The sequence below is a fragment of the Ochotona princeps genome, chromosome 21 (genome assembly GCF_030435755.1).
Source record: "Ochotona princeps isolate mOchPri1 chromosome 21, mOchPri1.hap1, whole genome shotgun sequence".
Classification (NCBI taxonomy): domain Eukaryota; kingdom Metazoa; phylum Chordata; class Mammalia; order Lagomorpha; family Ochotonidae; genus Ochotona; species Ochotona princeps.
Genome location: NC_080852.1, coordinates 18,713,412 through 18,740,644, shown reverse-complemented (window position 1 = coordinate 18,740,644; position 27,233 = coordinate 18,713,412). Strand labels below are relative to the sequence as shown.

At 42.3% G+C, this 27,233-nt stretch overlaps 1 protein-coding gene across 1 annotated transcript in view; it reads right to left on the bottom strand.

Annotated features, from left to right (window-relative positions):
- Nucleotides 1-27,233, bottom strand: part of FHIT (fragile histidine triad diadenosine triphosphatase) — a 784,365-nt gene that overhangs the window by 303,311 nt on the left and 453,821 nt on the right. The gene's annotated exons all lie outside the window — the stretch shown is intronic.

The following is a 27,233-nucleotide window of genomic DNA, read 5'->3' as shown; positions in this document are numbered from 1 at the left end:
AGAGCATGTTAAATATTAAAATATTGCAAGTCAAGTAAACAGAGAGGCTTCTTTGCTCAAAGCATTAATTTTAAACAAACATTTCACTGTTATTCAGATTAGATGCTAGGAAACAAATGATGTTTTCTTTCAAATAAGGAGAATATATCATCTGGGGGGAAGCAGGCAGAAGAATCACACAAAAATAAGGGCATGGAAGACTCTGGAAAGAAATTACAACAGAAAGAAATTATGGAAAGGAGACAGGGAAAAAGCAAGATGGATGTGCAAAAGGGATCCAGGAAAGGAGCCAGGAATGAGAAGGATTGATAAATTAAAAAAAAAAAAAAGGAAGTGAATTCCATGCTAGAAAACAGAGACTTAAAGGAAAGAAGGTAAATATTTTCCAATAGAGTGAAACTTTACTGTCTGCAACTTATTATCAAGAAAGTAAATAGAATTTGTAAATCTCCAAAAGATTACCAAATCGAAAAGAAATACCTTTCACAGTGTGCTCAGACTGAGTGGCTAATGTGTCCTCCAAAACCAGCGACAAAAGCAGACTTGGTCATCGCCTAAGGTACTTGGAAGAATGGCAGAACAAGAAGAGGGGTGAATTCTGTGTGGCCCTGTGTGGCAGGGCTGGGGGTGGGCCTAGTGGTGGTTACTGGGGGGTCACTCCATCTACGCTACAGTTCCTGCTGGTGTACATGAGGGCCGAGTGTGTGGTGGGCAGGGTTGGACTGGGACACAGCACTCATGGGTTTATGTAAGAGACAGGGCCGGAGAAAGAACTGTTCCAAATATTTCAACTATTAGTGTGTGCGTAGGCTGATGTGGGAGACAGACTGAGCTGGACTCTGTATTGGCAAGCACACACAAGAGTCAGGTCTGGAAATACCTCAGACAAGGTTTCTTTGGGGATCCTAACTGAACCACTGAACTCAGAACTACAACCATGCAGAGAATCATAGGATCTGTTATTGACCGTGGAGTACATGTTTTCGAGCTGGGCCTCCAGCAGTGGGCCTGAGCAGTGGACAGCATAATCAGATGCACATGGAAGATATGGCAGTCTATTGCAGCCTGCAGAGGACATCTGGTACTGTAGCAGAGGAAGAAGGGCTGAACAAGTTGGTCAACTACCCTAGCCAAATACTGGCAACAAATATCTGGCAAATGGAGAGTATAAGGTGGACTGTGTCAGCCAATGGGCCTTGAAAGGATTTCCTCATCCTTGGATCAGTGAGACAATTCAGAACTACTGAACTATTGCAATCACTTGAGCAGCACTCTCAGAGCATCATCCACACCGGGAACCCTGGGATGAGGTCAGGTGGCTGTTCCCCATCCCTGGGTACTGAGACAGCTGGGAGGCTGGAGATATCAGTATCTCCAGATACAGAACTCTCCCCTTTTCCCAGATACAGGAACAAGAAAAAGCAAATGTGGAAACAATGGTCTCACCCACTTTCTCTCCACCCTCGACCCTTTCCACCCTAATCAACTATGTAAACCTAATAAAAAATAAAATTAAAAACATGAAAACAAGAAAGAAAGAAAATGGTGATGGGAGTTTGAAGTTTAGATTCATTTGTTGCATTTTCATCCACTCATTTGTTCATTCAACAAAGTATCTATTGACAGTGCTTAGTGTCAGTTTCCAAGCTTAAAATGTTTGCTTTCCTGAAGAGACATACATCTGCTCTAACTTTTCTTTACTGTACAGTGTAACTGATCCTGACTCTGCATCAAGAGTCATCAGGGTTATGCTGGTGATCCTGTGAGGGAAAAATAATAAAAATACCGAGAGTGGGAAAGTGCAGTCATCATGGCGGCCCTGTAGGGCTGTGCACTCTGTGCAAGGTCAGGGGTCTGTGTGATTAGGAGCGTGACACAAATGACGGGGACCTGGGAGAACCCACAAACAGCAGTGCAGTGCAGTGCAGCGCAGCGCAGCAGGGCATCCTTGGTCCACAGGGCTACCCACCTCGTTCAAGGGCACAAATCCAACACTCCAGTTCACCCTGACACACACACACACACACACACACACACACACACTTGACTCCATAAAGCACTGGAATTTCATAATCAGTTTTCTAATCAGTATCTGCAAATTAAGAATGCTTAAAGCAAAGCATTTTCTTTTTCCTAAGCCTGATTTTTACTTTTAAGAGGGAGAAAAACAAGGAAACCTGAATAAAAGAGTAGTTGAATAAAAGGAATGTTGTTCTTTAAAGAAAAATTAGGGAAGCCTAAGAATCTAGTCTCAATAAGTATTGTAACATGCATAAAAACATGTACAAGGATAGTTAATGAAAGTTACTGAAGCTCTGAGTCCCTTGAGTTTGTTAAATGATAACGCTTCCAAACATGAAATCCTTGGATGTCATTAAACAGATTTACAACTGTTGTGACCAAGACAAAACTCCAAAAATCCTCTAAAAGGCTAAAAATGGTAATCACAGAACAATACACACAAGATGAGCCTGTTCATAATCAGACTTAGGTGATGTTCAGATTTGGAGGTTAAAGGAGTAAGAGGGGATTGTATGCTTTGGGAGGATTCAAAAGATGATTTTTAAAACTTCAGTTAGTTAGAAAGCAGAGCTACAGAAAAGTTGGTATAGAGACATAGAGAGATCATTCTTCTTTTTAAAGTCTTTTTTTGTAAAGATTTATTATTTTTGTTGGAAAGGCAGATTAGCTTTACAGAGAGAAGGAGAGAAAGAGAGATCTTCCATCCACTGGCTAACTCCCAAAATGGATGCAACAGGCAAGTCAGGAAGCAGGAGCCCCTGTAGGTCTTCCACATAAGTGCAGGGACCCAAGGCTTCTTGGGCCATCCTCTACTGTTTTCCCAATCCCTAAGCACTGAGCTGGTTGGGAAGTGGAGCAGCTGGAACATGAATTGCAGCCTATATGGGATCCTAGGGTTTGCAAGATGCTTGATCCTCAACATCTTCTTAAGTATTCACTATTTCATCTACACAAGCTTTCTTCCCAGTGAACTTAGCAGAGAGATTCACCATCTTTAGATCTCAGAGCAAGCTGTCCCAGCCTAGGTGCAGTCAGTATACACATTTAATAGGTAACTGCCTGATGTGACTAAATCCCAGAAAATGCACAGGGGTTGTGATGACAGGCACATTTATGGGGGTGTGGGGAAATGCCAAACCCTCTCACCAGGATTAAAATAAGGTCATCTTTCCTATGGGGGGAAATTTCTGCAGGTGTGAACAATTAAAAAATTAAACATTAATTAACTATTCCAGTGGCTGGTGTGCTAGTATGCCGCTTGCTTACTGCACAGGTAAATATTGTCCCCCACCTCCCCATTACTTCACATCTGAAAATAAGGTCCCTTGAGCATGTGAAGGAACAGAAAAATTCTTCAAGATTCAAGAGTTTGGCAACTCCTTTAACACAGCAAATGTCCAAGTCTGTGCGGAACAAAGCTACTGGGAGAGAAGATTGTCTTATCATTAACCTTGCCTTATCACCTTACAAAGTATTTCATATTAAGTGAAAGATGAGGATGATGATTTTATTTTCATCATCTGTAATTTGGTGGTCCAGAAAATAAACAGCCCCGGGTTTCCTCTTGGGGACAGAGGCCCTCACAGCCCACATGTGTATCTTTCTCACTTTTGTGCTCTTTCATTTCAAAACACATTTCCTTCCCAACCCTCCTTAGTTCTCCCAAAGGGATGTTGATGAAGATTTTTTTTAAAGATTTATTTATTTTTATTAGAAAGTCAGATATACAGAGAAGACCAGAGACGGAAAGAAAGATCTTCCATCCAATGGCTCACTCCCGAAGCAGCCAAAATGGCCAGAGCTGAGCCAATCCGAAGTCAGGAGCCCAGAGTCTCTTCCATGTCTCCCATGTGGGTGCAGTGTCCCAAAGGCTTTGGGTCATCCTCTATTGCTTTCCCAGCACACTAGCAGGGAGCTGGATGGGAAGTGGTCTGCCAGGATTAGAACCAGCGCCCATGTGGGATTCTGGCATGTTCAAGGCAAACACTGTAGATGCTAGGCTACCGCTTAGGGCTGGGTATATTGATGATTCTAATTGCCTCATCTGTGTTATCCTCTCACGCTCTTCAGCCTCTTACAATCTGACTGCAGCGTGGTTTTTTTTTTCCCACCAAGCTTTTTTCTTAGAAAAATCCCACAATTGCTCTACCAACTCAGTGATGGGGAGCATTGTCAAGGCCCAGCTTCCTTGATAATCTTATGGAACCTCAAAAAAATACATTCTGCTCTCTACAGTGTTATCAGTTGGAAGGCAAGCCTCTCCCACACAGCTTCTAGATCTCTTAGAATCTCAATCTTGGTACTTCCCAAGCCATACCCAGATACACAAAAACCACCGTATGCCTTCCAAAAGTAGATGAAATTTTTGTTTACTAAATATTCTAATTGCTCCCTGTGACAGGAATACATTCCCATACTCCTTTGTTATCATTCTGGACTTCACTAATGGCATGGTGAGAGAAGTGACCCGTGCAGGCTCTTGGAAATGTGTCCTGCATTCCTGCCTCTCACCATGAGAAAAATCATGTGTTAGCTTCTGCCAGCTGTGAGAGGATGAGAGCCATACAGATCTAACTCACAGCATGGAATTGAGACAAGCCAAATGGACACCAGGTACCTGAGTCAGAATAAATAAAACTTCTTTCAAGTCACTAAGTTTGGTGATGGGAGGGAGTGATTTGTCACACACAGCAGTGTTGTGCAATAGAACTAACGTGCCCTTACAAAATCTTACACTTGTATTCATGCTTTCCTTTTTGCCTGCAGTATTTCCTGATGTTCACAAAGGATTTGTTCTTAAATTTCTACACATTCACAATGTTAGTCTCTCATACACTTTCTCATCTCCACATCTAGTCTTCTCTCCTTTATTGTAGAAGTCATATTATAAACTTTTTATTAGCTATAAGCTTTTAGATATTAAGAACTTATCAATGGTTTTTATTATATTATGAACTATTACATATTGTGATAAATGTCACCTTCATCTTGGCCTCCACAAAGCCTCAAAAGTTCTGATTCTTCCAGAAGATCATGTTAAAATGTGTTGATTCATTCACCTACCCACCTGGGTTTTAGAAACAAAGCTCCATTTCAAAGGCATTTCATATAATGCTCAGTCTAATTCATAGACAGAGGCAGACATAAAACATTCTATGAGAGGCTGTAACACCTTCCTGTACCCACTGATTATTCCTGAGGCAGTGGTAGGCAAGAATATCTAGTATTCATTTTAAAAACATGCTATGCTTGTTGGCAGAAATGACAGAAGTTTGTTCACTTGGCATTGATTCTTTCATGACTTTTTAAATGATTACTATTTGAAAGACAGGTTGACACAGAGAGATCTTTCATGTGCTGGTTCACTCTCTTGAGGGCCAAGTGGCGAGGTTAGGCTGACTCAAAACCAGGACCTAGAAACTTCATCTGAGTCTCCAAAGTGGGTCCAGGGCCCCAGGAAGTTGGGTGACCTTCTGCTTCTTTCCCAGGAACTTGAACAAGGAACTGGAACTGGGCCAAAGGCAGGAATCAGGAGCTCCGTCTGCCTCTCCCGCGTGATGGCAGGAACCAGGAGCTCCGTCTGCCTCTCCCGCGTGGTGGCAGGGTTCCAGGCACTTGTGCCATCTTTCACTGCTTCCCCAGATGCTTAAGCAGGGAGCTGGATCATAAGTGGAGCAGCTGGAACAGCAACTGGTGCCCACATGGGACGTTTGCACTGCCTGCTGTGCCACAATGCTCGCGCTATGCCCCATCACTTTTAGTTCTAGAATTTGGTTACCCTATTTTCCTTGACATTTTCTAGTTTCTCAGAAGATTTTCTCTGGGAAAACATCACCAACATTAGTTCTTATTTGAGCAAGTTGGTTTATCTGCTAAGACATCTGAGACAACCCTTTCAGTCAACTGACTCCAGGACATGAAGAAAACGAAGTACATGGATCAGTGTGGCTTTGAAACAATCCCTTAACAAATACAAATCCAGGTCCTGGAGCAATAGCATAGCAGTTAAAGTCCTGACCTTGAACGCGGCAGGATCCCATAATGGCACCAGTTCTAATCCCAGTAGCCCTGCTTCCCATCCAGCTCCCTGCCTGTGGCCTGGGAAAAGCAGTGAAGGACAGCCCAAAACCTCAGGACCCTGCACCCATGTGGGAGACCCGGAAGAAGCGACTGGCTCCTGGCTTCAGATCAGCTCAGCTCAGCTCCGGCCACTGTAGTCACTTGGGGAGTGAGCCAGCAGACAGAAAATCTTTCTCTTTGTCTCTCCTTCTCTCTGTATATCTGCCTTTCCAATAAAAATAAAACTTAAAAAATACAAATCTATTTCATAAAGTTTCTATCATTCCAGTGGTTTGTACAAAATGATATTTCTGAAAGACGTTGCCAAATATGTTTGAGAATCATTGGGATTCACTGAGAATCATTGAGAATCTTAGACTGAGTCCATGGCCATTGGTTTCAATCTGGCCCAACTGTGGCTTTCACAGGCATCCAGGAAACAGGGACCTGCTCTCTCTGTGAAATCAGCTCAAATTTGTTTTTTTTCCTTCCCCCCTTCTCAAGCTTAGTTCTTTCTGCCTGTTATAGGCATTCAGGGAGTGAACCAGTGCATCAGTGGAAAAGAGCATAGAGTCCCTCTTCTTCTAAGAATGTATTCTTTCTCTCTCTCTACCTCCAGAACAATAACAATAACAAACATGTATTGGTCTAGATCAATACTGCAGATTCCTTCATATCTGTAACAGTCACGAGGACTAAAACTGAAGTGCCAGGTGAATAGAACTGTCAGATATCCAGAGCAGCCACTCAACCCTGGGAGCTGAAATCCTTCATACATCAAGGCACAATCATCTCTTATAAGGAAAGCCATTAGAAATACAATTACGACGGCAAACGAAGACCTTTTGCAAGAACAGACATCATGGTTTTCATTAAAAGCTCTTCCCTTTTTCATGTTCACCTTCCCCTACTTTAAAATGAAAGTGACTTCATTTTCCAGTGACCTTTTAAAAAGCTCAAACATCCAGCACTATAAATATTCAACTACTCAGAATGAAGTCCAGTCCTAGAATGTTCTTTTAGAGATGTTTCAAACTGAGAAAAGTCTATTTTCTTTAAGTAAGTAACTTAGAAATTATTTATATTTTCTTCCTTTGATTCTCACTGTGTTCCCTGTGCAATGAGGTTAGTGTTTTTAACAAGGCACTCTGAGGGCTAATAAAGAAGAAACAAAAGCTTTCTTTGTCTCCCTCCTCCTCCTCTTCTTTTGGAGAGACAGAGTAGCCCATGTGTGCAGAAGAGAGACCGAGTGCAGGCCGACTGTGATCAGCAATGCATGTTTGTGCAGCGAGACACAGATGAGCGCTGCTTATTGCCTCTTGTCACCGAACAGTGATAAGAAGGGGAATCGGAGCTGGTACACAGCTGCTGAACATTCCTAGCAGTTAAATTATTATTTTCTAAATTAATTAAGAAGAGAATGAAAAATAAAGATGATAGGAACCATTAAGACAATCCTCGCCAAGAGGGGAAAAAAAGAAAACTCCATGTTTTAATCCTAAGGTAAATAAAACATATAAAGTATTCACTGGAGTGATATACAAGGGTACTGCACAAAGTACATGGAAAATGGAATTAAAAGCCAAGTTTATGCTCGTGCAAAAATTTTTTTAAATCTATCTATAGAAAAGGTCTTCAAAAATTAATGGAAACGTGCTATGAAAGAAACTATGCATACATTTTCAAAATTGCTACATCAAAATAAACTTTTCCTCTTAACTTCATTTTATTTGTGTTTCACTGCATATTCTTGGGCCATCTTCCACTGCTTTCCTAAAAGCCTTTTAAAGGAGGCACAGTACAATGATCTGATATACTAAATACATATATATACGTATATATGTATATATATATAATAAACCTATAAAGTCTGCTACTTCTGACCCCTTCTGCAGTGATTTTTTTTAAGCTTTATCTATTTTTATTGGAAAGGCAGATATACAGAGAGAAGGAGAGACAAAGAGAAAGATTTTCTGTCTGCTGGCTCACTCCCCAAGTGACTACAATGGCCGGAGCTGAGCTGATCTGAAGCCAGGAACCAGGCGCTTCTTCCGGGTCTCCCACATGGGTGCAGGGTCCCGAGGTTTTGGGCTGTCCTTCACTGCTTTCCCAGGAAACAAGCAGGGAGCTGGACCTAAGTGGAGCAGCTGGGACACAAGCCAGTGCCCACATGGGATCCTGGTGTGTGCGAGGTGAGGACTGTAGCCACTAGGCTACTGTGCTGGGGCCTCTTGTAGTTTTTTTTTTTTTTTTTTTTTTTTTTTTACCGAATATAATGCATTATTATGACCAATAGTTATCTACTGTGCTGAGTTTTGGTACCTGTTACTTAGCCTCCCATCTCCCCTCTCCTAAATCTTCAAGACTCTAGTAAGCACTACTCTGAACGGACTGTATCTTTAAACTTCCACATGTGAGAATATATATTATTTGTCTTTCTCTGCTGTGCTTATTTTATGCAACTACATGTTCTCCAATTCTGCTGATCTTACTAAATATATCACGATTTCATTCTTATCGTTTAATTCCATTTTTGAAGCACATTCATGTGGCTGGAATCCATTTCTTCTCTATGAAGCAACAAAAAAGACAATTTCTGTCTTCTTTTTATGGTGTGCTCATGCATTGGTGATTTATTTGAAATGAAGAACCGGTTAGGTAAGGCAGATAAAAACTTAGAAACAAAATCTTTCCATAACAAAAAATAATGTGCAAAAAAAAATGCTGCAGAAACTAACAACTAAAATCGTTCAAAAACTTGCAACTTGTCTGGTTCAGGCAGGAGGTCAAGGTCAAGAGGACTAATCACAAGATTGAAGATATTACTGTCAGTTCGATTTTTAATATAGAAACGGAAGTATATAAAACATAGATTTCATGTGCATTTCCTGGTTTTACCCATTGAGAGACTGAGAAGTAATTATGTCCCCACACGGTGAGCACACAGACTCAGATCTAGTTTTCAAAATTCGACTCTCCTATGTAATGAACCAGAGAACCTTGGAAAAGTGGCTCACTTTGCAGATGGGACAAAGAACACAAAACATAAGTCTGAACCGTCTCATGGTGCTGCAAGGAAGGAGATGGCAGGGGGAGAAAGCATGGGAGAAGGCGAAGGGCATGCAAAGGCCAAATTAAGAACAACAGAAGTAACAGAAGTAATGGCAGTAATTGGTTATACCCCACACAATAGAAATAGTGAGTAAAGGGAATAGAGATAAAGGAACATGCACGTAGAATGAAGGCTAATAAAACTGTATGACATTGATTACGGCTTGTTAAATAAATAAGTATATTTTTGGCGTTCTTGACACCAAAACTAACACATGCAATAACTAAACTAATTTCCTTTAACAGGTAAAGGTCTTTCTAGCTATATGTGCCCCCAACATCACATTGTAAAACTCAGATATACACACAAAAAATGTTGAAAATGTGGGACGGAAAGAATGTTCTTTCTTCAGAATTTCAAATAGTATATCAAGAGAAATTTAATTATAAAATCATTACTACAGTAACTATCTCAGGTAGGAAGTGTTAATAAGTACTAAAAAAAGAGCAAAGCAATATATGAAGACAGTTATGTTAAAGTTTTCTGTGTTTCCTGTGAGATCTTTACTAGTTATCAGAGAAAAATTGCAGATTCTGCAGTGAGGAAACTTGTAACTATTACATTCATCAGGTGACCCAAGTCCACAAGCATCACAGTGGAACAAAGGGATTTTTGCAAGTCCTGCTATAATGCATTCTTAAGAATGTGATACTACGGCCCCGTGTGATGGCTCAACTGGCTAATTCTCCCCTTGCAAGCACCAGGATTCCAATGGGTCATCAGTACAGGTCCCAGCTGCTTCCATGTCTATCCACATCCCTGCTGTGGCCTGGGAAAGCAGTGGAGGAGGGTCCAAATCCCTGTGACCCTGCAAACACGTGGGAGACGTGGATGAAGCTCCTGGCTCCTGCTTCAGATCAGCTCAGCTCTAGCCCTTGCAATCACGAGGGGAGTGAGCCAGCATACAGATCTTTCTCTCCATCTGCCTTTCCAATAAAACTAAATAAATCTTTTTAAAAAAAAAAGACTAAGAAAAGAAAGAGCAAGCTGATACGAATTCTGATCTCTGCCGTACCCCTTCACACACGTCTCTGAACAAACTGCTGGCCAACCAGGTGCTCGCTTTCTTTTTCACTGCAGCCTCAGGGTGTCTGTGATGACACACAAGCCCGTAACCCAAGGCAAAGCTCCTGCAGCATTGCTGGTGTGGGTGAGTCTAAAATCTGAGTGCAGTGACCTGACTGGACAGTGCTACTGTCAGAAATTGACTGAAGGTGTCCGGAGGTTCTGGGTGGCTGCCCCGGGCTGGGCATTAGAAGTCTGCTTTGAGGTTCAGCCACTCGTTTAGATTAAGCGTTAGTACCTCTATTCAGCAGTCAGCAGCACAGGTTCCAAAACAGCTGGAGGAAAGCAACTGTGGGCAGGGCTTCTTCATGAGAGGGACCGACTCTGCCCTTGAAGAGGGGTCTCTCAATCGCGAAAGGTTTTTTTCCTTCCTCGGGCCTCCCTCGGTGCCCTGCCCATGCCAGCTTTCCCTTCCCCTTTTCAGCTTTCTCTCGCCTCTTCTTTGTTTCTAGTCCCTCAAGCACCACCCTCTCCTGAGAACTCTATCTTCTAACCTCTTATTTTTCCTTTGGTTTTGTGCTGAAAAAAAAAAATGTTAATCTCCAATGAACAAAACAAGGTGAGTGGGAGGAAAATGAACAGCGAGTTCTCAGTGATTACACTGCTGCCAAGCTTAACTTCTTCCTCCAACTCACACCAACCTCCCAGGCAACCAAAAATCACAACCCTTGCTCAGGCCCAGAGGGTTTTAATTGAAACAGAAAACGAGCAAGAGCAGGGGAGTGGTGTTTTATATTCTACCAGCTCAGAAAGTATGCCCAACAACATCAAGTAGGATTCTGTTACTAAATGTCATAGGAAGTAGGTGGTAACAATACAGTGTTTCTCATTCCAGTGTGTTTTTCCCCCCATTCCAATGTGTTTTTCCCCCCATTCCAATGTGTTTTAAGCCTTGTAAGCTATTATTTACTGTCATTACTTTGGTGATGTAGAATGGTAATGATGTAATCTTAGTTAATTCCTGAAAATGTAATCTTGAAAAGGAGAAGCAGATATTTTCCTGTTTTATTCTGGTGTGACTTCCCATTGACAAGTAAGTATGTAGAGCTAGCCAAAAATCATCATCAACATTACAAATAATAAGTATCAAAAAAGATAGAAAAAAATTACCTAGCCCACAACTACAGAAAATCTGCTAGTTTGAGCTTGTCATGATTTAGCATCGTGTTTGGAGGTAGGAAAAATCTGCCCAACACAGCTTCAGATTCTGCATACTACTTCTAAGATGGACAGAACCACTTTCTGAGTTAGCACAGGTACTGAGTATCCAGTAGTAAGCTAAGAAAACCCCTCATGAACAAGCAGGTGTGAGCGGAGGGAGTGAAGTGTGTCTGTGTTTTAAGAGGTCAAGAGAAACGGAATTGTTAATAACCATACAGACTGGCTGTCTTCTCTCTCCTTCCCAGGTAACCTGAATCACTGGTCAAAATTGGCATTCCAACATCTATCAATAATAAGGTATTTAAGGGCCTCCACAAACCAGCTGAGTTCACTGCAAATGCTCTTAGACTCCAGGTCCCTGCTATGGCCAGAAAGACAGAAATGGACTACCCGCAGCCTGTCAGCCCAGACAGAAAGACAGTAGTTTTTTCCCAACAGGTACGAAGAGTACATGCTTTGTTTTGTGGGACATCTGATCTCAATAACCACAGTTCAAGTCTGCCCATCTGCCCTCAAGGCCATCACAGATAAAATGAAAGCAATTCCATGTGTCTGCATCCTAATGAAACTTTTTTTTGGAAGAAAACAAAAATGAAGAATAGGCCAGATTTGGCCGGGAGACTGCCTTTTTTCCAGCCTTAATCCCAATCTCCTACTAGGAAAAGCTAGTCAGTTTCTAACAAATAACAAGGTTATTCTCTACTGTATTATTATTATTATTATTATTACTATTGTAATTAAACACGGGTATGTCAGCTTCAAATTTGCCTGTTGTTACTCCTCTCTGTGATAATTGTTATGCACAATGATGGGCTGACAAGATGATCATTATAAATTAAGGGAAACAAGACACAGTGTTTACAGTGTTTAGGGGACACTGCTATGGCAAAGGGATTTAAGTGAAGTGCTGGCACCCCACACAGGTACTGGTTCTACTCCCAGCTGCTCCATTTCTACTGCAGCTCCCTGCTGATGCACTGGAGGCATCAGAGGATAGCTGAAGTGCATGGGTCCCTGCAGGAGATCTGCATGCACTCCTGGTATCTGCTTCGGCACGGCCCTGCCCTGGCTGTTGTAGCCATTTGGTGAATGAGCCAATAGATAGAAGCTTGTTGGTTCTCTTTGCTATTGTGTCTCTGAAAGTCTGCCTTTCAAATAAATATATTCTTTTTAATAAGAAATATAATTTCTTAAATATATAATATATAAACAAGGACAAGACTCAGAAAGAATGTTAAAAAGTTCAATAAGCTAAGTTCTAAAAAACTGAAATCAAGAGTCTGAAGACATTTAACCTTTTAATTGATTGGAATGATACTCTGCCGGCTCTACCTTCAGACCAGAGATGGTCTCACCAAGAAACCATTGAACTTACCAGGACAATAAGATGCTGGATTTATGCTTGGTAAATACCTCCAACGAAAGAATGTCAAATGAATTTGAACCATGGAAATGCAACAAGGTGGAGCAATCCACCGTGGGGGGAGGGTTTTGGGAGGGGCGGGGGAATCCCAGTGCATAAAAAAATGTATCACATAATGCAATGTAATTAGTTTTAAAAAAAGGAAATGCAATAAAAATATATGTTAAAAAATATATATGTTAAAAAAAAACTCTCTTTCTGGAAACTTCTTGAAGTCTACTTCTAGATCCAACAAACTTCAATTATCTCCTACTCTGTTGAAAAACAGCATATCTTCCAAAGTTACACAGGAATTGGAATCACAATATCCATTGTAGTAGATACCCAGCACATATATTTAATTGGATAATGAACTTGATGCATAATTGATATCAGGCTTAATGTGCACTTTTTTAAATGACCAGGAGCAAAAGCACTTGGCATATGGTACGTCCTCAATAAATACTTCTTTAATGAGAAAATATTCAAAGAAGGTCAGGAAGGGGGTACCTAAAGCAAAACTCTCAATGAAACAAATTTTCACGCCAATTTACCTTTCCCAGACATGGGTTTTGAGATGAAAAAGTGAAGAATTTACCATAATAAGCGGCCCTGATTGTAAGGGCAAGGATGTGAGTCATCATTTTCAAGGGGAAGCCCGCTGTTCGGTAGAGGTGGATAAGTGCTCACTCCCTAATTTTGCAAACGTCCATAGAAGGCAATGTTGGATCCTGTGAAAATTAGCTGAGCCAAGTTTTCTCATTAAGAGCAGTAATTAGTGGTTTGAACAAATATTTGTTTAATTTTTTGTGACATTTGACACATTGTTTTCTTTACAGGACTAACTGATGTTCACAATGATTTTATCAATCTATTCGCTACATTATTTTCCCTGACAGTGATGTACTCTATGTCAAAAAGAACCATGACGTTTTGGTCCGCTGGTATATATCCAGCACCTATACAGCACAGACTGGGACTCAACAAATGTTGAATGAATACATGGAGAGATGACAGGTACGAGGGTTGGTTCAATGAGGGGATGGATGAAAGAGATCAACCAGCCATCCACACAGCCTTCTGGGTCCAAAATTAAAATAATAAATGCAAGTTCTAACAACAACAAAATATTAGTCTTTTTACATTACAAGAGGGGTGAATGGCTTACTTACAGTCTTCATTTGTGCTGCTATAATAAAATACCTCAACTTGACTCCTTTATGAAGAGCAGGAACTTATTTCTGTCAGTTCTGGACGATATGAGGTTCAAGATCAAGGTGCTGCCATTTGGTTCTAGGTAAGGGTTTCCTTTGACTGGCAAGGTTGTGTGTCTTACTGCTGAGTGCTTATTGATGGAGCTTAATGCTGAGTCCCCACAGGGCAGAAGGCAGAAAAGCAAAAGTAGTCCACCCAATCCCTTCTTGCTTTTTCCGTAAGAACACATGTGGAGCTCTCATGACCTAACGAAGACCGTACTTCTTGATAGTCCTGTACTGGAGATTAAGCATTAGTATGAATTTTGGAGAGCAGGGAAATACTGGAAGCATGTTATCTTCAGAGAGGTGAGAGGACAGTAACAGAAATATGTGAATTAAATTTGCAGAAGTTACAACAGAGGTGAGCATTTGACAAACTGATTATGACCCCACGCAGGATGCACAAATCCTACGCTATAGGTAGCGAGTGCCCAGGTTTAAGCCCTGGCTCTAACACTGATCCCAGTTACCAGCTAATCAATACCCCAAGAGGTAACTCAAATAGTTGGGTCAAGCCCCAAAGTGAGCCCTGCTTCCCGGCTTTACTCTTGTCTACTTTTAGCTAAGGTGAATATTAGCTAATGTGGATATTTGGGGGAGTGGAATACCAAGATGGGAGTTAGTTTCTTTCTCTCTCTCTCTCTTTCTCCCTCTCTCTCTCTCTGTATCTGTGTCTTTCAAGTAAATTAACTGAATGGTTTAGAAAAAAACAATTGCAATAACAAAACACAACAGGGGCAAACAGAGCGCTTATTATGTGCACGGCATTTAATTCTCAAGGACAAAGAAAAAGTACAGGGCATCAATGGTCTACAAGACCTTGCAGTATTTAATTCCAGAAGCAAAACTAATTTCTTACCAAGTTCCCAGAGAAACTGCATGGTGTCTCAGGTTGGAAATCCGAAGAATCAAAATGTGATTTGCTTCCCCGGAAAACTGTCATCACACCCTTCATACCTATCACTGGAGGAATCACTTCTCAGGCTCTTCTACAGTTTGGGAATACTAACTAAGTTCTAATGACTTCAAAAGCCTGTAAAAACAGTGCTAATTCACTGGCTCCTTTGGTAGCAAGTCAGTCTCCCATCTTCAAAGGAAAAACAGGATTATCAAGTCAGCCAGAAGACTTTTCTTTACATGATTGATGGAAAGAAAATATAACAACTTTTGAAGTGCTATCACATCCCTCTCCAATGTGTTCTCTCCTCCTGATAGCCATCAGTAATTGATGAGAAAGGGGGCGGGGTCCTCTCAGAGTGATCAATGCAGTGAGGATGAGAACCCATTCTGAGCAATCTCAGAGTGACATGCTGGGGTCTTTTGCAGGTGACAACTGACATGGTATAAAATGTTTGTGTGGTGCTGCTGTGATGATCGGTTCAGTGTGTGCCTGCTACCAGTCAATGCACAAAGGTTTTAACATGAAGCAAGTTCTAAGGATGCAAGCATCATTGTCTCTTCGAAAACTATGGGGCATGGATGTGTTGTGACAAGATCTGCTGTCTGAGTTTGAGGGCAAGGGAAAGGTCCTCAAATGAGAAGTGAAGGAAATCCACAAGTAAGGAAAGACAGCAGAATACAATTTCACAATACCACCTCCTCACTCAAAATCTCTGATGAACCAGGATGTGTGGACGGACAACCTGGAGATCCTCAACCCTTCGTCCCAGCTCATGGATACAGATACAGTTTTCCCTTTGGAAGTGTGCTGCTGCTTTGCAGCTTTCTTCCTGAAGATCTCATTGCAAATGCAAATACTTTCACTGAAATAGCCAACACTCACAAACTAAGAGGCGGGAACAATCAGACAGATGAAAATGTTCGCTTTCACCAGTTTATCCTCACTGAGTTCTTCTAAAACCTGCTGTGGTAATCCAGTATGGCTGTTATATTACAATATCACAGGGTTGTTTACACCAAACAAAAAAATTTTCTGGAACAGAGTTTTAAAGCAGCCAGGAAATTTAATACCAACGGGCCACATTTAGGAAAGTATCCTTGCTGTGTCCTACCAAGGCAGAAGGCATCACTAGACAAGAAAATCCAAAAAGGGGGGTGAACTTGCTCACGTAGCAAATCCACCAATCTCAAAATCCATTCACGAGGGCATCCTGACCTCATCATCTTTTGAATGCCATGCCTCTCAACTCTGTTGCATTGCTTCCAAAACAGGAGCCCTGAGGTGCACATTCAAATCCTAACACTTACCCAGGTAAGGGTCGTTCATCACGTGATCTACAACAAGGGAAATTCCTCGAGGATAGATTATAAGCAGGAAGGATCTTGCTTTGATGATAGTGAAGTAAAATGCTTCTGTGGTTATAATCACAATGCTACTTACAAGCTCCAAACAAGCTTCTAGAATCTGTGGCCACCATTTGTTGGGCAGGGATTGGTGAACCAAAGAGCAGGGGAGTGCTATATGTGATCTGGCATGGAGTGTTTTTCTCCGAAGTCTACCTGGCATAAGAGAGAACTGGGTTGCTTTGGTGGTTCACCACACTGCCTCCAATCTGCTAACCAAATCAAGTTCCTCCACACCAAATCTCTCTCTCTCTCTCTCTCTCTCTCTCTCTCTCTCTCTCTCTCTCAGGCAGAGACAGAGGAAGAGAGATGATCAATGATAGAACTCCCAGTTCCTATTTCATTCCCTAGATGTCTGTAATGGCTAGGGCTGGGTCCAGGCCAAAATTATGATCCAGAAATTCACTAGGGTCTGGTATAGGAGCAGGGTTGGGGACTAGGAACAGAAACCCAATCACTGAAACCACACCCCCCAGCTGCCTCCAGGGTTTGCTTAGAAATAACCAGGAATCAGAAACTGGAGGAAGAGAACCCAGGCATATTGACATGGCCTATGGGACCTTATTCACTAGGCCAAAAGGCCTGCTACATTTTTGTTTTTTAACCATATACAATTTCTACAAGAAAGCCTGCGTTTAAATTTAGAACTATATAAAACACAGTATTTCTAAATTGATCCAATTAGAGGATGCTTTTCAAAAAAAAATCCTAGAGCTGTATTTCAGACCAAAGATGAATACACTAACAGTAAAATCAACAGGAAATCAGTAGAAAAGGATTACTGAAGAGAGCAAACAGATGCAGACTAGAATGTCAACTTTCCCCAATCCTAACAAGATAGGCCAAAAGGCTGTGTGACCTGGGACCACAAAATCACAATAAAAATAATAAGCATAACAACATTTTTTGTGAGCAGATAAACAATGCTGGCACTGAGGGTCTTAATTGATGATGATAGCCAATTTCCTCACATCATCTCATTGAGCAGGAAGGAGAGAATGATCTATTCAGACTAAGCATATTTAATGTGAGAATCAGCCTGGGGCCAAAGCCATTGCTGTCACAGAGGAAAAACTTCCACCTACAAGAAAAGCTCTGTTGTACACCCAAACTTCATGAAACTGGCTAAGAGAGTGAGGTAAGCACTGCTCACGGGGCGCCGTGCAGGCTTCCTCTGGCTGCTCCTACAGCCTGTGAGGCTTCACACAACCCATGCATGATGCCACTCTTCCCATAGGACCAAGGCTCACAAGGGTTTCGTGAGGCCAAAATTAACATGTGGGAACAGCACATCTGCTTTCTAGAAGCTTCTGTTCTGACTCTCAGAGGCTGCATTCTCTTCTAGCTGCTCCATTCCTCTGCCTTTTAAATCAGCAATCATGGGAAGACTCCTCTTCATGATATATTCCCTGATTTCTTCCTCTTCCTCTCTTGTCCACTTTCAGGTAACACTGGACACACCTAGACAAGGCAGGCTGCCCTCTATGCATCAGGACTCTTGTTGTAATACTTGTCATTTTCTGAAGTCCCTAATTCTCCATTTCCTGGAAAGTAACATCCACCTAATTTACCTAAAGAAAAAAAAATGTGGCCAGCCAATGACCACCTAAAGTCAGTGCAAATGACATCCTCCAAAGTGAGTAATTGTGAATTGATGAGGTGTAAAAATCTTTTTTCTTGAAAGTTGGAAATAAATAAATAATATAGAGCAGATGGCAAAAAGAAGGAAAGTGGAAACATGAATTTCTTCAGTGCACGGTTTCTAAGGGATTCTATATACTAACAGAATTTTCTCCATCTCAAGTTCTCAATCATTTGTTTTGCTATATTCAGTATACTCAGGGAGCGATCCCTAATGAGCTTCATTGCTATTAGCAGTCTAGACATTTATGATAAATTAAAACTCCATTAAATGTGAAGGTATCAAAACAATAGCAGCTCTCTTTCCACTGAATATATTTTAGGATGACAGCTCAGCTTTATCTGACTTCTTCAACAAGAACAGCCCATCAAACTCACAGTTCTACTGACAGAATGCAACTGGCACCTATTTTTATAGCAAGCACCTGAAAAAAAATGTGTGTACAGGCAGTATATGTGGTGCAGAAATGAAATTAAATACAAAAATATTAAGGCATCGACCGCCCTGATCCATTTCATCATCTTCTCTCCCAAGACACTCTAATTGAAGGTGGCATTCCAAGGTTAACTCCCAGTTCTAACAGCATCTCCTGTCACACACCTGTCAAAATGTAATCAGGCACCTGTGAAAAGGAAGTGCATGCCAAAGCCTGTATCATATTTCCCTACATCAAGAACTTGGAGGATTCATCTCATCAAACAAAGAATGGGGTGGCCAGGCACTGCCTTGGCTGCACTGTCATTTCCAGAGGAGGAAAAGAGAAAGATGACACTTCAGAGGGAAGCAGTAGACTACTGGTGGGAGATCTGTAAATGATTATGACCATAAAAGGATGGCTGTAACCTGGCTTCCATCTTAGGATCAAGTGGAGAGCCCTGCTTCGGATCAGAGGCAGGGAGTTATTTTTTTATTATCTGTTTTACATAATTATGGGGCAGTAGCTTTCATGCAGATGAGCACTTTGAATGCTCACAACGCCAATTGAGCTTCATTAGCTTACCTGTGCAATTATAGGGCTGGAAAGAAAAAAGCGGAGATAAAACTTTATCTTCAAAAAGGTCTGGAGCAGGGTGAGCTGATCGCTTCGAGGAGGGATGCTGCATTTTGAACATTTATTACCTTACAGGCAAAACTTCTCGAGCTTTTGATACATTTGAAAGCAGGGCATGCATCCCGTTTAAACCCCAAATAAGAGAAACAGGTGGTATGTCTCAGGCTCTGTACAAAGTCTTGAAGTATCTGCTAAACGTTTAGAGGTTTCACCAAGCCTTTCTGCATTTGTGCTAAATGCCGTTTCTATTGTTTTCCAATTGCTTCCCTCATTTCCCTCCCATGTGCATTTCAAAGGAAATTGGAGAGCTTAAAAGGCAGCTAAATATAACGAGGCAGGCACTGAGCAAACAGTGAATAAAACCTCAAGAAATTATTAAATGCATATGCTTTCTCTTTTAATTGGAAAATTCCAATATCACAAACGAATCTCGCTCAGGAGAAAGGCAATCCTTGCGAGACAGCCAGTCACAAAGGGAGAGCCCCGAAATGAAGGGGCTCAATCTGATGCTCAGAATTTCAACACAGATGTTTTTCTAGATAATTGTCCTCATACACATGTTAAAGAATCAAAGATAAATGAAACCTCTTGGGTACTGAGAAAGGCATCAAAACAGCCTGCCAGCTCTGTAAGGGACCATTCAAACTGGCCTGACCTAGCACAGCATCAAGTCTAACTGAGTATCACTGACTTCATCCAGAATGTCAGAGTCACCACCACAGCTGGGTTTAAATCCCAAGACTCTTGTCGACCAACCTGAGCTGTTAATATTCCCCTCAAGCCACCTGCTCAGAGAGGAAGCTTCAGGAGAAGGGGACTGGTAACACTAGACAGCACAGGCGGCTTGAAAGCAGTCTCTTTTTTTTCCCCAGATGTTTTCCATGTACCTTCCTTTCTCACAAACACTTGATTGGCAGGCAGGCTGCTGTTTCTTTTATCTTTGTGTGAATGCAGCCTTTTCTCAGTGGCAAGCATACCAGACAGACTGACTAGGAGAAATCAACTGCTGGCTAAACACAGAGCAGTACGTTTATATAAGCAAGTGGTATGAAGCCCCAAAGTCTAGCGGAGACTCATGCTGGGGAGTGGTGGACGCAAGAGGACATAACTTGAAGGAATGGAAAATGAGTCCTTTTAGGGTAACAGATCCTACCAGAGAACCAAGCGGTAGGCTTAACATTATCCAGTGAACAAGTGAGGAACTCCACTGACCAGTGTCCCCAAACCTCTGTTTAGGTACCAGGTCTAATTTTAACTGACTCATCCCATACAATTCCCTACAGTATGGGAAACCTACCAACTCACCACTCACAAGTTGGAGAACTTATTCGAAACAATAAGAAGAAGATATTTTACTCAGATCAGGATGGGTCTGAATGACACAGGTTAGGAATTTCCCTAGGATCCCAAAGCACCAGGACCAACAGAGGACAGCAACCTGCTGATGAATCCTGTGCTCATGAAACAACCGTCTGCAACATTTATCCAAGACACCCTCAAGCAAGTGTTAGCGCACCATTCACTGCCTTCACTGATCTCAACTTACTGGTCCCAATTTAGACTCCAGAAAGGAGAGCTTCACGACAGACCAGACTGCTCAGATCTGTTCAGTGTCTTGGCACTCAATGCCTTTCCAGGAACTCCTTGCCTGCCCTTCTCCTGTTATCTCTCATATGTACTCAAGTGAAATGGGAACTGTGGAAACGGTAGCTCCTGTTACATTAACGTAGCTCAACTTTCCTTTGGACTGATCTTTGTTTGCACAACTCTTCCTAACAGGAAGATTCTCCCTTCCTCTTTCCCTCTTTCTAACTTATCCACCTACCTGTCAAGTACTTTTAACAAGGGAAAGGATTTACAAACGAAATGAGATAACCCAGGAGGAAGAAAAGTTCCTAATTCTTGAGGTGTTCCAGGAAAAAGGTAAAACAAGTGGTTGAGATGAAATAAAAGTCAGATTAAAGAGTAAAAATAATGATACCTGACAAGGTGCCAAGAATTGTGCTAAGTATACAATGTCAGTTATTCTCACAATCACCAACTGATATAAATAAAATGATCTTTAACTTATCAATGAAGCTCAGGGGAAGGGGGTGTAAAAGAACAAGCCCAAGGCCATGGAGCTACGATTCTGATAGTATGTCAGGGCCAGCTCCTATATTCTCCATGGCTCTGTGGTTCTAAATCCTGAAATGTACTTGCTGCTGACAGAATCTCTTTTGTCTGTCTCTCCTTTCTCTTCCACTTTCTTGACTGAAAGTGTCACTGTGTTGAGTAAGACTACTAGAGGGCGCCCAGCGTGATAGCATAGTAGCTAAAGTCCTTGCCTTGAATGCACCAGGATCCCATATGGGGACTGGTTCTAATCCCGAGACCCCACTTTCCATCCTGCTCCCTGCTTGTGGCCTGGGAAAGCAGTCCAGGATGGCCCAAAGCCTTGGGACCCTGCACCCACATGGGAGCCCTGGAAGGGGCTACAGGCTCCTGGCTTTGGGTTGAAACACTTTGGCTGTTATGCCACTTGGAGAGTCAACAGATGAAAGAGCTTCCTTTTTGTCTCTCTTCATTTCTATACATGTCTGACTTTTCAATTAAAAAAAAAAAAACTGAAAAGTCCAGCTAGTAATATGCCATCAGACACAAAAAGATCAATATGTTCTTGTTTCCATGAGTTCTTCAATTACCATCTTCATGACAACAAAGGACTACTTACCAGGAATAGGTATTTTATAGACTATACAAGATGTCTATAATTCGTAACAAGGTGCCTGAGTTTAAGTCCTAGCTCCAGTTCCCCTCCAATTATGTGGCAAAGTACAACTTGGAGGCACCAAATAATGGTTTGAGAAATCAGGTCCCTGTCACCCACATTGGAGTCCTGGATCCAATTTGTTCAGCACAGACCAGCCCCAGCTTCTGTGGGCATTAAGCGAATGATTCAGTAGAAGAGTCTGTGCTTGCTTGCTCACTCTCTTTCTCTACCTTTCAAATAAAATAGAATTTAAAAATAAATCTTTTCTTAAAAACCACTTGGCATTTGGACAAGAAAGCGACTAATTGCTACCCAGTTCCCCCTTCCATGGGCCAATCCCACATGGCACGCTGGGTCACTCATGTCGGAACAAGTCACTTCTTGTCTCTGAAATTATATACTGACTGTTGCCATTTGCTAGGAAGCCCTTCTCCTTTGCTCTTTACTCAACCAAAGCTCCACTCCACTGTTACCTGCTTTATAATTCCAAAAGAATTGCTGAATATCCCAACACAATGACAAATACAGCCATAATTTTCTAAAATATCTGCATTCAACCAGGTAAGACATGAAGCATCTGAACCATGTCTAAGTCATACATTTATTTTTGGTGCAGGGCTTGGCATACAACAGGGGTTCAACAATTGTCAGGCCAATGAGTGACTCCAGTTTAATGAATTTTTAATCACATAACTGCCCTATTCCAGTCACCAGCTCCACTGAAAGTGAAAGCAATGGTTTGATCTATTAGAAACAGCAAAGCCTAGTTACATAACTACATTTCATAGCAGACCATCAAACATGAAAGTATAAAATGTTTCAGTTGGGCAGGTGCAAAAGAGGTAAGTTCCAGATTAGACAGGAGAGCAGAAACATGTGACACCAAGTGAATGTACGACTGCTTATGACTTTGACAGCAGTATGGAGAAATTGAGTTGGAAATTATCTGAGGATGCCTCTTTGAGGTTCCAGGTCCTTCAGCTAGAATGCTACAATTTAAAATACGCCCATGAATCAGGAAGTAAGAACCTTTAATTCTAAAGTTCCTGACATGTTCACTAAGTTATTTTGGAAAATCAAAGGCAAATGAATAAGAACTTCAAAAATAAAAACCTTCGTTTTTATGTGTAATAAAGCGTCTCTTAGCAATAAAGCTTACCCGTGTCAAGAACACTCCCTCTAAGAGCTTCATTTCTGTTCCACTCTGAGGTTCATAAAGACCATTGTCAGTAATATTGTTTTAGGAATCAAGGAAGAAGGAAACATGAAGGATGCGCAGGCTAATTTAAAGTACCAAAAGGGAGTAAGAAAGAACTAACATACACTCAGATCAAGGTACACAAATCCTGTGATACATTAAGTTATAAATAGAGCCAAGAATGCTTGAACTGTTCATATAGGCCATGAACTTGAGAAGACATCCTGTGGAGAAACTGTTGAAAGTTCCTCTGAGAACATGTAACGATACGATTCACTCTTGCAGTATGAAAGCTATGCATCTTAACGCTACACACCACCTGCTTTGATCCACTCCTCCCATTTCTCTACCTGTTCAAGACTCAGACAGCTCTCCTCCTAGATTTGTTTTGAATCTGTATTTACCTGAATGGGAGAGGAAGAGAGACGCAATGAGATAGGTCGAGAAGAAGGGAAGGAGGGAGAGTGAGGGCACATGAAAACTCCAATCTGCTAGTTCATCTTCCAGACACCCTCAACGGCTGAGAAACTAACAAGCAACTCACTCTAGGTCTCCCAAATTGCTGGTGGCAATCCACCAACTTGTACCATCAATCTCTCTCATCACCCACACTTCTCCCAAACATGTAAGGATGCTGATGCGAAAAGATGTTTTCTCAGATGATAAACAGATAGACATGCTACCCTCTCCATGCCACGTACCTCTCCATCAACCACCAGGTTTTCCTTGCTGCTTATCTTGGATGTTAAGTTACAATCAATTTTTCATACATTGGGCATAATGCTATTATTTGAGAAAAAGCACAGCACTTTCTGAGTGAGAAGCTGGGTCAGGTTTCCTTCCTTACAAACTCTCCCGAGGGAGAAGAGGAAGCAATGTCTGGCATGGATATACAGGAGACTGCTATCATATATGTGCTGATATTTCTGCTTCAACCTTAAGTCCCTTAGTCCCTAAATGAAGCCAGCATCATGCCTAAGGTAAGGAAGGTAGATTTTTTTTCAAAGTATGTCACAGCCCCCAAATAAAAAATCATTTAAGAAAGAGTGGAGGGCCCTGCGGCATGGCCTAGCGGCCAAAATCCTTGCCTTGAAAGCCCCGGGATCCCATATGGGCGCCGGTTCTAATCCCGGCAGCTCCACTTCCCATCCAGCTCCCTGCTTGTGGCCTGGGAAAGCAGTCGAGGACGGCCCAAAGCTTTGGGACCCTGCACCCGCGTGGGAGACCTGGAAGAGGTTCCAGGTTCCCGGCATCGGATCGGCACGCACCGGCCCATTGCGGCTCACTTGGGGAGTGAATCATCGGACGGAAGATCTTCCTCTCTGTCTCTCCTCCTCTCTGTATATCCGGCTTTCCAATAATAATAAAATCTTTAAAAAAAAAAGAGTGGAGAGCAGAAAAACTGTAGTGCACCCCTATGTTGCAGATTAGACAATGCATCGATAAAGAAAAAAAAAATCTGATTTATGGGCCCAGCACAATAGCATTTCAGCCTAGCAACGAAGAAATCCTTTTCCCATATTGGAGTACAGTCTGACCCTTGGCTCCTAATTCAGCTTCCTGTTAATGAAACCTCTGCGAGAGTGGCTGTGATGGTTCAAGTAGCTGGGCTTCTTCCACCCATGAGACATGTGGGAAGGAGGACAGGGAGGAGAGGGGCAGGGAAGAGAGAAAAGGGTGGGAGGGGGAGGGAGGGAAAAGGAGAGCTGTGAGTATAGAGGACAAGCAGTTTATCTTTTAAAAATTCAATGAAGTTAGTAGCACAACTAAAGAATGATCACTTAGAGATTGCAGCTGGACCTTTTAGCTAAACATCGAGAAAAACAAAGAACAAAATCCAGTTACTAACCTTTGAGAGCATTTAATCAGAAAAAGTCTTCTCTTTTGTGGGGAGCGGCCGACCCCACATGGATGAGAGGCTTCAAGATGGCGGCTGGCCGAGTGCCAGGAGGCGGGACTCGTCCCACAAGTGGGCGGGCAGGAAGTCACAGGGATAGGCTAATTCTCCCTGGCTGCCATTGCTGGCCTATCAGATAGCGCCCCGTGGACCACGGGCAGAAGTGATTGGTGGAAGAACTGTATCTAAGCAGCTCGTTTTCGGCAATAAAGGTCTTGTTTTGGTTTGTGACATTCTGGTGGCTCTTACGGGGGGAATGGAGGAATACAGAAACGGGAAGAATTGGGAAGAAGGGTGGTGGAAAACGGGAGGAAGGGTGGCGCAGCCGCTTTTGCCAGTTTTTCCCGGACCCCCAAGAATATTCCTTGTCATTTTAGTGTTGCGGCGACATGCTGGTGGCCCGTACGAGGAAAGAAAAACTTTCAGCCTGCGCCAGCATAGAAAAGCGGCTGAGACAGAAATTTTTCGGCCTGCTCTGGCATAAGAAAAACAGCAGAGAGAAAGAAATTTATCGGCCTGAGTTGGCACAGGAAAAACGGCAGAGAGGGAATTTTTCGGCCTGCGCTGGCATAGGAAAAGAGGCAGAGGCTACCTACGTACAGAGTATCCCCAGCCTGCGCCAGCATAAGTATATTTTATTTTTGCCTAGGCAGTTAAGCATAGCCCAGAGAGGTGGAATATAGCCCAGAGAGGCCGGACACAGCCCAGAGAGGCGGGACATAGCCCAGAGAGGTGGAATACAGCCCAGAGAGGTGGGACATTGCCCAGAGAGGCAGAATTTGCCCGAAGGGGTGGGATTGCCCACAGTGGCGGGGCGCCTCAAAGCACCTGAGTGACTGCAGTGGTGGCAGCGCCTCGAGCAGGCATCTCGGCCTGCGGAGCTGGTATACCACTGCTTCTTCTGAATCTCCTTCCTCAGCCACTCAGGGTTTACAGGACGAAAGCACTATGGAGTTTTATGAGTCAATATATTTTATTGTTTTTATTCCTTCAGTTGTTATTACAGTAACTTTCCTCTTCTTCTGGCTTTTTATGAAAGAGACACTGTATGAGGAAGTTCTTGCAAAACAGAAGAGAGAACAAAAGCGAGATTTTAAATTATCTGATGCTTTGGCTGTAGATGAGCAAGTTGTATCTGCTCCACGGAATGTGGCTGAAACTTCTAGTGTTGGGGAGGATTATCTACCGGAAAGAGGAAGTCGAGCCTCCCAAATAGATTCTGACTCCGAGGAAGGAAATGATAGTGAAAAAAGGGAATTTACAGGGCAGGAGCTGGAACGGCACTCTTCGAAGCCAGGAATAGTGCCGTCCGCCCCGCCACCCGCTTACAACCCCATTGGGTCATGCTGCCATGGGGCATGTGCCTGCGGAGCCAATGCCCCGCGGGGACGGAAGGAAGCTATGTATTCCTCCTCTGTGTTTCCAGTCCTACAGGACCAAAATGAACAGAGATATTATCAGCCTATAGATTTTAAGATGATAAAGGAGTTAAAGGAGGCGGTCATGTCCTATGGAACCCAAGCAGCTTTTACAATAGAATTATTGGAGACCCTTGCTGCCCAAACTTTAACCCCTGATGATTGGATGAATTTGACTCGTGCTACACTTTCTGGTGGCCAATATTTAAATTGGAAGGTGGCATACCAAGAGTTTTGTTCAGACACTGCGCAGCGTAATGCTGCTGCAAATAAGTATCTTCAAATAAGTGCTACTGCCACTAAGGCATGGAAAATGCTTACAGGCACTGGGATCTACAGGGACGCCTCTCCAAGGTTATTCAGGGAGCCAATGAGCCTTATGCTGATTTTGTAGCTAGACTCATTCAAACTGCCTCGAGAATTTTTGGGGAGGTGGAGTCAGCAATGTCTTTGGTAAAGCAGTTAGCATATGAACAGGCTAATAAATGGTGCCAAGAGGCAATAAAGCTGTGGAAGCGTAGAAAGAAAAAAAATTAAAACTATGCTATATAAACAGAAAAGGGGGAATAGGGGATCAATATAGATCCCCAAAGGACAAGCTAGTTATTATTCTTTCAGGTGAGTATTAATATTAGTAATTCTATTGTGCCATCACCCTGCATTGTATTGACTAATTAGACCTTAGGAAAATTTCAGCCTCATCCCGAATCAATTGGAGCACTCTCCAGGTCTGTGTGGAAAATTTTCCCACAGATAAAAACAGTACATTTAGAGGACATAAGTATTCCTACAAAAATCCTATGCAGAGTATAACCACAAATTCTTTTGAGATGAGGCCTCCGTTTGTGCTGTAGGAGCAGCAATGTCCATGATTCTTGGAGGCCAGTTGCAGAA